Here is a 13,219-nt window from a genome sequence, read left to right as displayed (position 1 = left end):
CAGCTTTTAGATGTATGTACTATTGGTATATACACTCCAATGATCAGCTCTTAGCAGCCCTTGTGAGTCACCTAACACATGTGGGAACCATCATTTGGCAACTAGCATGAAATATCTCATAAAATTACAAAAATATGAGTAATCATTCATGACTTATTTACATGAAAACAAAATTACATATCCTTTATATCTAATCCATACACCAACGACCAAAAACACCTACAAACACTTTCATTCTTCAATTTTCTTCATCTAATTGATCTCTCTCAAGTTCTATCTTCAAGTTCTAAGTGTTCTTCATAAATTCCAAAAGTTCTAGTTTCATAAAATCAAGAATACTTTCAAGTTTGCTAGCTCACTTCCAATCTTGTAAGGTGATCATCCAACCTCAAGAAATCTTTGTTTCTTACAGTAGGTTATCATTCTAATACAAGGTAATAATCATATTCAAACTTTGGTTCAATTTCTATAACTATAACAATCTTATTTCAAGTGATGATCTTACTTGAACTTGTTTTCGTGTCATGATTTTGCTTCAAGAACTTTGAGCCATCCAAGGATCCATTGAAGCTAGATCCATTTTTCTCTTTTCCAGTAGGTTCATCCAAGGAACTTAAGGTAGTAATGATGTTCATAACATCATTCGATTCATACATATAAAGCTATCTTATCCGAAGGTTTAAACTTGTAATCACTAGAACATAGTTTAGTTAATTCTAAACTTGTTCGCAAACAAAAGTTAATCCTTCTAACTTGACTTTTAAAATCAACTAAACACATGTTCTATATCTATATGATATGCTAACTTAATGATTTAAAACCTGGAAACACGAAAAACACCGTAAAACCGGATTTACGCCGTCGTAGTAACACCGCGGGCTGTTTTGGGTTAGTTAATTAAAAACTATGATAAACTTTGATTTAAAAGTTGTTATTCTGAGAAAATGATTTTTATTATGAACATGAAACTATATCCAAAAATTATGGTTAAACTCAAAGTGGAAGTATGTTTTCTAAAATGGTCATCTAGACGTCGTTCTTTCGACTGAAATGACTACCTTTACAAAAATGACTTGTAACTTATTTTTCCGACTATAAACCTATACTTTTTCTATTTAGATTCATAAAATATAGTTCAATATGAAACCATAGCAATTTGATTCACTCAAAACGGATTTAAAATGAAGAAGTTATGGGTAAAACAAGATTGGATAATTTTTCTCATTTTAGCTACGTGAAAATTGGTAACAAATCTATTCCAACCATAACTTAATCAACTTGTATTGTATATTATGTAATCTTGAGATACCATAGACACGTATACAATGTTTCGACCTATCATGTCGACACATCTATATATATTTCGGAACAACCATAGACACTCTATATGTGAATGTTGGAGTTAGCTATACAGGGTTGAGGTTGATTCCAAAATATATATAGTTTGAGTTGTGATCAATACTGAGATACGTATACACTGGGTCGTGGATTGATTCAAGATAATATTTATCGATTTATTTCTGTACATCTAACTGTGGACAACTAGTTGTAGGTTACTAACGAGGACAGCTGACTTAATAAACTTAAAACATCAAAATATATTAAAAGTGTTGTAAATATATTTTGAACATACTTTGATATATATGTATATATTGTTATAGGTTCGTGAATCAACCAGTGGCCAAGTCTTACTTCCCGACGAAGTAAAAATCTGTGAAAGTGAGTTATAGTCCCACTTTTAAAATCTAATATTTTTGGGATGAGAATACATGCAGGTTTTATAAATGATTTACAAAATAGACACAAGTACGTGAAACTACATTCTATGGTTGAATTATCGAAATCGAATATGCCCCTTTTTATTAAGTCTGGTAATCTAAGAATTAGGGAACAGACACCCTAATTGACGCGAATCCTAAAGATAGATCTATTGGGCTTAACAAACCCCATCCAAAGTACCGGATGCTTTAGTACTTCGAAATTTATATCATATCCGAAGGGTGTCCCGGAATGATGGGGATATTCTTATATATGCATCTTGTTAATGTCGGTTACCAGGTGTTCACCATATGAATGATTTTTATCTCTATGTATGGGATGTGTATTGAAATATGAAATCTTGTGGTCTATTATTATGATTTGATATATATAGGTTAAACCTATAACTCACCAACATTTTTGTTGACGTTTTAAGCATGTTTATTCTCAGGTGATTATTAAGAGCTTCCGCTATCGCATACTTAAATAAGGACGAGATTTGGAGTCCATGCTTGTATGATATTGTGTAAAAACTGCATTCAAGAAACTTATTTTGTTGTAACATATTTGTATTGTAAACCATTATGTAATGGTCATGTGTAAATAGGTTATTTTAGATTATCATTATTTGATAATCTACGTAAAGCTTTTTAAACCTTTATTGATGAAATAAAGGTTATGGTTTGTTTTAAAAATGAATGCAGTCTTTGAAAAACGTCTCATATAGAGGTCAAAACCTCGCAACGAAATCAATTAATATGGAACGTTTTTAATCAATAAGAACGGGACATTTCAGTTGGTATCCGAGCGTTGGTCTTAGAGAACCAGAAAATTTGCATTAGTGTGTCTTATCGAGTTTGTTAGGATGCATTAGTGAGTCTGGACTTCGACCGTGTTTTCTTTAAAAATGATTGCTTAACATTTTTGTTGGAAACTATATATTTTTAACATATGAATATTATGTGATATATTAATCTCTTAACGTGTTTGATATTATGTGATAGATGTCTACCTCTAGAACAAGTCCCATTGACTCACCTAATAATAATGAAGAGTCAAATGTAAATTGGAATGATTTGTGGACTGATTCACAAGTTCCCGAAGAGGAACCGGAAGAAGAGTCGGAACCGGAAGAAGAATCGGAACCGGAAGAAGAATCGGAACCGGATGAAGAAATAGAACCGGTGGGGGAAATAATAAAACGGTTAAGTAAAAGAAAATCCTCAACCAACCGACCAAAGTTAATTATGGTCAATGGTGTTTCCGCCAAGGAAGCAAAATATTGGGAGGATTACCAATTCTCCGATGAATCGGATTCCGACGAGAATTCCGATGATGTTATAGAAATTACCCCAACTGAATTTAAAAAGGCAAAAGAAAATAATAAGGGAAAGGGCATAAAAATAGAGAAATCTAATTCCAACCCCGATGAACTTTATATGTATCGTCAACCCCCGAAGTCCTTAAGTTGTAACAATGACCCGGGAACCTCTAAACCACCAGGTTTTTCTAAACCAATGTGGACAACGACGGCTCGTATTAGGGGAACATCATATATCCCTAGAAACTTGGCAAAACGAACCAAAACCGAAGAAGAAGAAACGAGCGAGTCGGAATAAGATAGTTGTATTCGTGTGGTGTAATATATGGAATATAGTGTTCTTATGCTTTATGATATATGTAAAAATTGCTTGTATTAATAAGTATTTTTTTTATGAATCTAACTCTTGTCTATTTTACAGTTTAAAAACACAAAATGGATAGACAACCCAATATTTTAAGAGACCTACCCGGAGACATGATTGATGAAATCTTGTCTAGAGTCGGCCATAATTCTTCGGCACAACTATTTAAGGCGAGATCAGTTTGTAAGACATTCGAAGAACGTTCCAAGAATGTCTTGGTTTATAAGAGACTTTCGTTTGAAAGATGGGGGATATCACATTGGGAAACCCATAAGTTACGATGTGTTTACTTTGACGCATATATTGCGGGGAACCCAAATGCTATTTTACGCAACGGGTTAAGAAATTATTTTGACTCAATATATCCGAATATTGGACTTCGTGATTTAGAAAAAGCGGCTAACATGCAACATAAAGAAGCATGTTATGCTTACGGATTAGTAATGTTCGCTTCTCACCAAAGTGAGAACAAGAACATCGGGCTACAACTATTAAATAAAACGTTTCCACAAGTGACGGAGTCGGTAATTGGGGTAAGAAATGAGGTTTTTAGATTATTACGGGACTGTTGGACATTACGTAACCCTCGTCCCTTTGATGACGTTACAACACGCTGTCTTATCAACGGCCATAACGGTTATGTTGCACAAGACCAAGGATGGGAAGTAGTCCTAGTAAAACCAGAATGCATGACTTGTTTCTGGACGTATGAATTACGTGTCTTTATTGCCTTTGCTGAACGACTTGTGTACTAGCTAGAATTGTCTTCACAACTATCTTGTATCAAAGTTATTGTGTGCTATATTTCATGCTTTATGTAAAATAAGCGGTATTGTAAGTTTGTAAAATATTGTATAAAAGTTTGAACGCGAAATATTATTATAATCAGTTTTTCATATAGAATTGTAGTAGTTGAATTGTATATTAGCTACTAAGTATGAACTTAACGGGTAGGTACTACCCGAATTTAAACTTATAAAACGCTAATATGAAGAAAAAGCTTTTATAAATGAGTTCATATTATGCTACGAAATACTATTAACTACTCTTAATATTCTGTATGATTAACTTGTTTCATTTAACTATTTTGAAGGAAATGGCACCGACTACTCGACACACCGTGAATATGAATGAAGAGGAATTCCGTACTTTTCTAGCTTCAAACATAGCCGCAGTACAGGCTGCGCTACATACCAACAATAACCTTGGATCTAGCAGTACAGGAAATCGTGTAGGATGCACCTACAAAGAATTCACTGCCTGCAAACCTTTGGAATTTGATGGAACCGAAGGACCGATCGGATTGAAACGGTGGACCGAGAAGGTTGAATCGGTGTTTGCCATAAGTAAGTGTACTGAAGAGGACAAAGTGAAGTACGCTACGCATACCTTCACAGGTTCTGCGTTAACATGGTGGAATACCTATCTAGAGCAAGTGGGACAAGATGATGCGTACGCACTACCGTGGTCAGCATTCAAGCACTTGATGAACAAGAGAAAGCGTTTCAGTTATTGAAGAAAAAGCTAACTACGGCACCTATATTGTCATTGCCTGAAGGGAATGATGATTTTGTGATTTATTGTGACGCATCAAAGCAAGGTCTCGGTTGTGTATTAATGCAACGAACGAAGGTGATTGCTTATGCGTCTAGACAATTGAAGATTCACGAACAAAATTATACGACGCATGATTTGGAATTAGGCGCGGTTGTTTTTGCATTAAAGACTTGGAGGCACTACTTATATGGGGTCAAAAGTATTATATATACCGACCACAAAAGTCTTCAACACATATTTAATCAGAAACAACTGAATATGAGGCAGCGTAGGTGGATTGAATTATTGAATGATTACGATTTTGAGATTCGTTACCACCCGGGGAAGGCAAATGTGGTAGCCGATGCCTTGAGCAGGAAGGATAGAGAACCCATTCGAGTAAAATCTATGAATATAATGATTCATAATAACATTACTACTCAAATAAAGGAGGCGCAACAAGGAGTTTTAAAAGAGGGAAATTTAAAGGATGAAATACCCAAAGGATCGGAGAAGCATCTTAATATTCGGGAAGACGGAACCTGGTATAGGGCTGAAAGGATTTGGGTACCAAAATTTGGAGATATGAGAGAAATGGTACTTAGAGAAGCTCATAAAACCAGATACTCAATACATCCTGGAACGGGGAAGATGTACAAGGATCTCAAGAAACATTTTTGGTGGCCGGGTATGAAAGCCGATGTTGCTAAATACGTAGGAGAATGTTTGACGTGTTCTAAGGTCAAAGCTGAGCATCAGAAACCATCAGGTCTACTTCAACAACCCGAAATCCCGGAATGGAAATGGGAAAACATTACCATGGATTTCATCACTAAATTGCCAAGGACTGCAAGTGGTTTTGATACTATTTGGGTAATAGTTGATCGTCTCACCAAATCAGCACACTTCCTACCAATAAGAGAAGATGACAAGATGGAGAAGTTAGCACGACTGTATTTGAAGGAAGTCGTCTCCAGACATGGAATACCAATCTCTATTATCTCTGATAGGGATGGCAGATTTATTTCAAGATTCTGGCAGACATTACAGCAAGCATTAGGAACTCGTCTAGACATGAGTACTGCCTATCATCCACAAACTGATGGGCAGAGCGAAAGGACGATACAAACGCTTGAAGACATGCTACGAGCATGTGTTATTGATTTCGGAAACAGTTGGGATCGACATCTACCGTTAGCAGAATTTTTCTACAACAACAGCTACCATTCAAGCATTGAGATGGCGCCGTTTGAAGCACTTTATGGTAGAAAGTGCAGGTCTCCGATTTGTTGGAGTGAAGTGGGTGATAGACAGATTACGGGTCCGGAGATTATACAAGAAACTACCGAGAAGATCATCCAAATTCAACAACGGTTGAAAACCGCCCAAAGTCGACAAAAGAGCTACGCTGACATTAAAAGAAAAGATATAGAATTTGAAATTGGAGAGATGGTCATGCTTAAAGTTGCACCTTGGAAAGGCGTTGTTCGATTTGGTAAACGAGGGAAATTAAATCCAAGGTATATTGGACCATTCAAGATTATTGATCGTGTCGGACCAGTAGCTTACCGACTTGAGTTACCTCAACAACTCGCGGCTGTACATAACAATTTCCACGTCTCGAATTTGAAGAAATGTTTTGCTAAAGAAGATCTCACTATTCCGTTAGATGAAATCCAAATCAACGAAAAACTTCAATTCATCGAAGAACCCGTCGAAATAATGGATCGTGAGGTTAAAAGACTTAAGCAAAACAAGATACCAATTGTTAAGGTTCGATGGAATGCTCGTAGAGGACCCGAGTTCACCTGGGAGCGTGAAGATCAGATGAAGAAGAAATACCCGCATCTATTTCCAGAAGATTCATCAACACCTTCAACAGCTTAAAATTTCGGGACGAAATTTATTTAACGGGTAGGTACTGTAGTGACCCGAACTTTTCCATGTTTATATATATTAATTGAGATTGATATTTACATGATTAAATGTTTCCAACATGTTAAGCAATCAAACTTGTTAAGACTTGATTAATTGAAATATGTTTCATATAGACAATTGACCACCCAAGTTGACCGGTGATTCAAGAACGTTAAAACTTGTAAAAACTATACGATGACATATATATGGTTATATATATAGTTAAAATGTTTTTATTATAAGTATGTATCTCATTAGGTATTTTAACAATGAGTTATATACATAAAAATGAGACTATTAATTTAAGAAACTCGAAAACGATATATATAACGATTATCGTTATAACAACGTCTTACTAGGTACATATGAATCATATTAAAATATTGATACACTTGGTTAATTATGTTAAATGATAAGTAAATATATTATTAAGTGTATTAACAATGAAATACATATGTAAAAATAAGACTACTAACTTAATGATTTCGAAACGAGACATATATGTAACGATTATCGTTGTAACGACATTTAACTGTATATACATCATACTGAGATATATTATATATCATAATATCATGATAATATAACAATTTAATATCTCATTTGTTATAATAAACAATGGGTTAACAACATTCAACAAGATCGTTAACCTAAAGGTTTCAAAACAATATTTACATGTAACGACTAACGATGACTTAACGACTCAGTTAAAATGTATATACATGTAGTGTTTTAATATGTATTTATACACTTTTGAAAGACTTCAATACACTTTTCAAAATATTTCTACTTAACAAAAATGCTTACAATTACATCCTCGTTCAGTTTCATCAACAATTCTACTCGTATGCACCTGTATTCGTACTCGTACAATACACAGCTTTTAGATGTATGTACTATTGGTATATACACTCCAATGATCAGCTCTTAGCAGCCCTTGTGAGTCACCTAACACATGTGGGAACCATCATTTGGCAACTAGCATGAAATATCTCATAAAATTACAAAAATATGAGTAATCATTCATGACTTATTTACATGAAAACAAAATTACATATCCTTTATATCTAATCCATACACCAACGACCAAAAACACCTACAAACACTTTCATTCTTCAATTTTCTTCATCTAATTGATCTCTCTCAAGTTCTATCTTCAAGTTCTAAGTGTTCTTCATAAATTCCAAAAGTTCTAGTTTCATAAAATCAAGAATACTTTCAAGTTTGCTAGCTCACTTCCAATCTTGTAAGGTGATCATCCAACCTCAAGAAATCTTTGTTTCTTACAGTAGGTTATCATTCTAATACAAGGTAATAATCATATTCAAACTTTGGTTCAATTTCTATAACTATAACAATCTTATTTCAAGTGATGATCTTACTTGAACTTGTTTTCGTGTCATGATTTTGCTTCAAGAACTTTGAGCCATCCAAGGATCCATTGAAGCTAGATCCATTTTTCTCTTTTCCAGTAGGTTCATCCAAGGAACTTAAGGTAGTAATGATGTTCATAACATCATTCGATTCATACATATAAAGCTATCTTATCCGAAGGTTTAAACTTGTAATCACTAGAACATAGTTTAGTTAATTCTAAACTTGTTCGCAAACAAAAGTTAATCCTTCTAACTTGACTTTTAAAATCAACTAAACACATGTTCTATATCTATATGATATGCTAACTTAATGATTTAAAACCTGGAAACACGAAAAACACCGTAAAACCGGATTTACGCCGTCGTAGTAACACCGCGGGCTGTTTTGGGTTAGTTAATTAAAAAGTATGATAAACTTTGATTTAAAAGTTGTTATTCTGAGAAAATGATTTTTATTATGAACATGAAACTATATCCAAAAATTATGGTTAAACTCAAAGTGGAAGTATGTTTTCTAAAATGGTCATCTAGACGTCGTTCTTTCGACTGAAATGACTACCTTTACAAAAATGACTTGTAACTTATTTTTCCGACTATAAACCTATACTTTTTCTATTTAGATTCATAAAATATAGTTCAATATGAAACCATAGCAATTTGATTCACTCAAAACGGATTTAAAATGAAGAAGTTATGGGTAAAACAAGATTGGATAATTTTTCTCATTTTAGCTACGTGAAAATTGGTAACAAATCTATTCCAACCATAACTTAATCAACTTGTATTGTATATTATGTAATCTTGAGATACCATAGACACGTATACAATGTTTCGACCTATCATGTCGACACATCTATATATATTTCGGAACAACCATAGACACTCTATATGTGAATGTTGGAGTTAGCTATACAGGGTTGAGGTTGATTCCAAAATATATATAGTTTGAGTTGTGATCAATACTGAGATACATATACACTGGGTCGTGGATTGATTCAAGATAATATTTATCGATTTATTTCTGTACATCTAACTGTGGACAACTAGTTGTAGGTTACTAACGAGGACAGCTGACTTAATAAACTTAAAACATCAAAATATATTAAAAGTGTTGTAAATATATTTTGAACATACTTTGATATATATGTATATATTGTTATAGGTTCGTGAATCAACCAGTGGCCAAGTCTTACTTCCCGACGAAGTAAAAATCTGTGAAAGTGAGTTATAGTCCCACTTTTAAAATCTAATATTTTTGGGATGAGAATACATGCAGGTTTTATAAATGATTTACAAAATAGACACAAGTACGTGAAACTACATTCTATGGTTGAATTATCGAAATCGAATATGCCCCTTTTTATTAAGTCTGGTAATCTAAGAATTAGGGAACAGACACCCTAATTGACGCGAATCCTAAAGATAGATCTATTGGGCTTAACAAACCCCATCCAAAGTACCGGATGCTTTAGTACTTCGAAATTTATATCATATCCGAAGGGTGTCCCGGAATGATGGGGATATTCTTATATATGCATCTTGTTAATGTCGGTTACCAGGTGTTCACCATATGAATGATTTTTATCTCTATGTATGGGATGTGTATTGAAATATGAAATCTTGTGGTCTATTATTATGATTTGATATATATAGGTTAAACCTATAACTCACCAACATTTTTGTTGACGTTTTAAGCATGTTTATTCTCAGGTGATTATTAAGAGCTTCCGCTATCGCATACTTAAATAAGGACGAGATTTGGAGTCCATGCTTGTATGATATTGTGTAAAAACTGCATTCAAGAAACTTATTTTGTTGTAACATATTTGTATTGTAAACCATTATGTAATGGTCATGTGTAAATAGGTTATTTTAGATTATCATTATTTGATAATCTACGTAAAGCTTTTTAAACCTTTATTGATGAAATAAAGGTTATGGTTTGTTTTAAAAATGAATGCAGTCTTTGAAAAACGTCTCATATAGAGGTCAAAACCTCGCAACGAAATCAATTAATATGGAACGTTTTTAATCAATAAGAACGGGACATTTCATCAGTTTCTTACCAAACACATCTATTATTGCTTTAACCGTGTTTAAGAATGGCCTTCCTAATATAAGAGGAATTCAAAAATCTTCTTCCATGTCTAGAATAACAAAATCTACTGGGAATACTAAAGTACCAACTTTAACTAGCATGTTTTCCATTATCCCTCTAGGATATTTTATTGATCGATCGGCTAGTTGTATGCTTATTCGTGTTGGTTTTAAATCTCCAAGGTCTAGTTTAGCGTATAATGAATACGACATTAAATTTATACTAGCACCTAAGTCTGCCAATGCTTCTATTGAACTAAGACTACCCAGAAAACATGGAATTGTGAAACTTCCTGGATCTGATAATTTTTCTGGTATCTTATTCAACAACACTACAGAACAATTAGCATTCATTGTGACAGTCGAGAGTTCTTCCATTTTCCTTCTATTCGTGATTAGATCTTTCAGAAATTTAGCATATCTTGGCATTCCTGAAATTACATTAATGAAAGGAAGATTGACATTTATTTGTTTAAACATATCCAAGAATTTGGATTGCCTCACTTCAAGTCTCTCTTTTCTCATTTTACTAGAGTATGGAAGTGGTGGTTGGTATGGTTTACCATAAGGCTTTGCCTTAAATGTGTTATCTTCATTAACCTTTTCAACTACCGGTTCTTTTTCCTTCTCTTGCTCAAGCTGTGGTGCCTGTGAAGTAGGAATAGAGTAATCGGAAATTACTGGTATTTCAGGTGGTTTAAGTGTTATACCACTTCTTGTGATAATGGCTTTAGCTGTTTCATTTCGGGGGTTAGAATTTGTATCACTAGGTAGACTCCCCGGTTTTCTTTCACCAATTAACCTTGCTAGGTTACTCACTTCTTGTTCCAAATTTTGGATTGAAGCTTGTTGATTTCTAAATGCTTGAGCATTTTGTTCATTAGTTTGTTTCTGAGATGTAACAAACTGCGTTTGATATTCAACTAGCTTTAAAACCATGTCTTCTAAATTTGTTTTTTTCTCATCAGTTTGTGGAGGTTTATTAATGTAACCAGGTCTTTGCTGATTGTAAGTATTATTGGATACTTGTTGATTGCTAGGACCTTGTTGGTTGTTGTGTTGGGCATTTTGGTTATAAGGAACGTTTCGATTGTAATTTGGCCTTGGCGGTTGATAATTATTTTGATAATTATTTCCCGGTCTTTGGTTTATGTATGAAACATTCTTTCTTTGTTCCATTATTTGTTCAATACTGAGGCAATCTTTTGTCAAATGTGGTCCTCCACACTGCTCACAACTAATTCGTATTGCGTGAATATCTTTAGTCATCTTTTCCATTCGTCTCTCGAAAGACTTTAGCTTTGCGGAAATGGAATCAAAGTCATGGCTAGAATCGGCTCTAGCCGCTTTAGATAAATGAAGAATATCTTTTTCCTGGTGCCATTCATGCGACTGGGAGGCTGTATTATCAATGATCTTGTGAGCTTCGGTAGCGGTTTTCTTCATAATGGAACCACCAGCGGCTGTATCGATGTCTTTTCTTCTAGCGACGTCGACGCCTTTATAAAATATTTGAACTATTTGAAAAGTGTCTAAACCATGTTGAGGACATCCTCTCAACATCTTTCCAAATCTTGTCCACGCCTCAAATAACGTTTCATTTGGCTTTTGTGTAAATGTGGCAATTTCTCCTTGAAGTCTCACTACTTTAGATGCCGGAAAGAATCTTTGAAGAAATTTCTCAACTAAAACATCCCATGTATCAATCGCTCCTTCAGGTAATGATTCTAACCAATCTTTGGCTTCTCCCTTTAAATTCCAGGGAAACAACATAAGATAGATTGTTTCATCCTCAATTTCTCGGATTTTAAATAGAGTACAAATCCTATTAAAAGTTCGAAGATGTTCGTTTGGATCCTCTTTTGCTGTACCACTAAATTGGCACTGATTTGTGACCATGTGTAGGATTTGTCCCTTGATTTCAAAATCTGATGGTCTAACTTCTGACTGATTAATGGCATGACCTTGGCCCGTGCGTGTGGCTCTCATTCGGTCTTCCATACTTTGAGGTTCTGGATCTGCCATATCTTGAATAGTTGAATCTGAATCACTAGAAGATTCTGATTTAACGGTTTCTTCCTCGATAACCTCCGTTTGAATAATTTGTGGTTCAGGTGGAATGATTACTGGATCAAGATCTCTGAATTGTCCTTGAATATCCTCCGGGTCCTCAATTGTGAAGTCGAGTTCAAAAAATGGATTATCGAAAATTTGAATTGGAGTACTTGTTCGACTAGAGGATGATTCTAAAGAAAAATCCACGGCGATAATATTGGCTAGATGTCTTGATCGAGTTACAGGTGGTGAACGTATGAAAGGTGGTGAACGTTTCGCTCGGTGCATTCACTGAATATCCTATTAGTTATAAAAATAAAAATTATATAAGTTATTAAATTAATAGACTTTTCTGATTTTGCCCACGTTTCGAATAGCCAATAGATGCAGCAGGTAGCCAGGACCCTTTAAATCGGAAATCCACAAGTCGTCACTAACAAATCCAACTATTACTACGAACTAGAAAATTGGGGTCTATTGATTTAATTGCTAAACATAATTTTTCGTCGAAATTTAAAGAAAATTCTATGTCCTAAAAACTAGAGCGTAGAAATGAAAAAGAAAAAGCGCGTCAAAAACAAAAAGTTGAAAAATAAACGTTAAAAAACAATCTAAAACATAGAAATTAAAGTAGCGGTTTAAAGCTTAGCGTCTAAAAAGTTAAAACTTAAAAGTTGTGACTAAAGTTCTAAAGGTAATAAAACTTATAATACAATTCTAAAGAAAAATCGGCAATTACTTAAAAGGCACTAAAATTTATAAACTACTAAAAGCGAAAAGTGATGTCGTAAAATT

The 13,219-nt window shown here is 34.1% G+C and overlaps 1 non-coding gene across 1 annotated transcript; it reads left to right on the top strand.

Annotated features, from left to right (window-relative positions):
• Nucleotides 1–11,903: 11,903 nt before the first annotated feature.
• Nucleotides 11,904–12,010, top strand: LOC139903056 (small nucleolar RNA R71). Its single transcript, XR_011777904.1, has one exon. It is a non-coding gene; the product is annotated as a small nucleolar RNA R71 (small nucleolar RNA).
• The last annotated feature ends 1,209 nt before the right edge of the window (nt 12,011–13,219 follow it).

This window comes from Rutidosis leptorrhynchoides, chromosome 3 (genome assembly GCF_046630445.1).
Source record: "Rutidosis leptorrhynchoides isolate AG116_Rl617_1_P2 chromosome 3, CSIRO_AGI_Rlap_v1, whole genome shotgun sequence".
In the NCBI taxonomy this organism is placed as follows: domain Eukaryota; kingdom Viridiplantae; phylum Streptophyta; class Magnoliopsida; order Asterales; family Asteraceae; genus Rutidosis; species Rutidosis leptorrhynchoides.
Note: the sequence above shows the minus strand (reverse complement) of the source record. Positions and strands in the feature narration are given on the sequence as shown.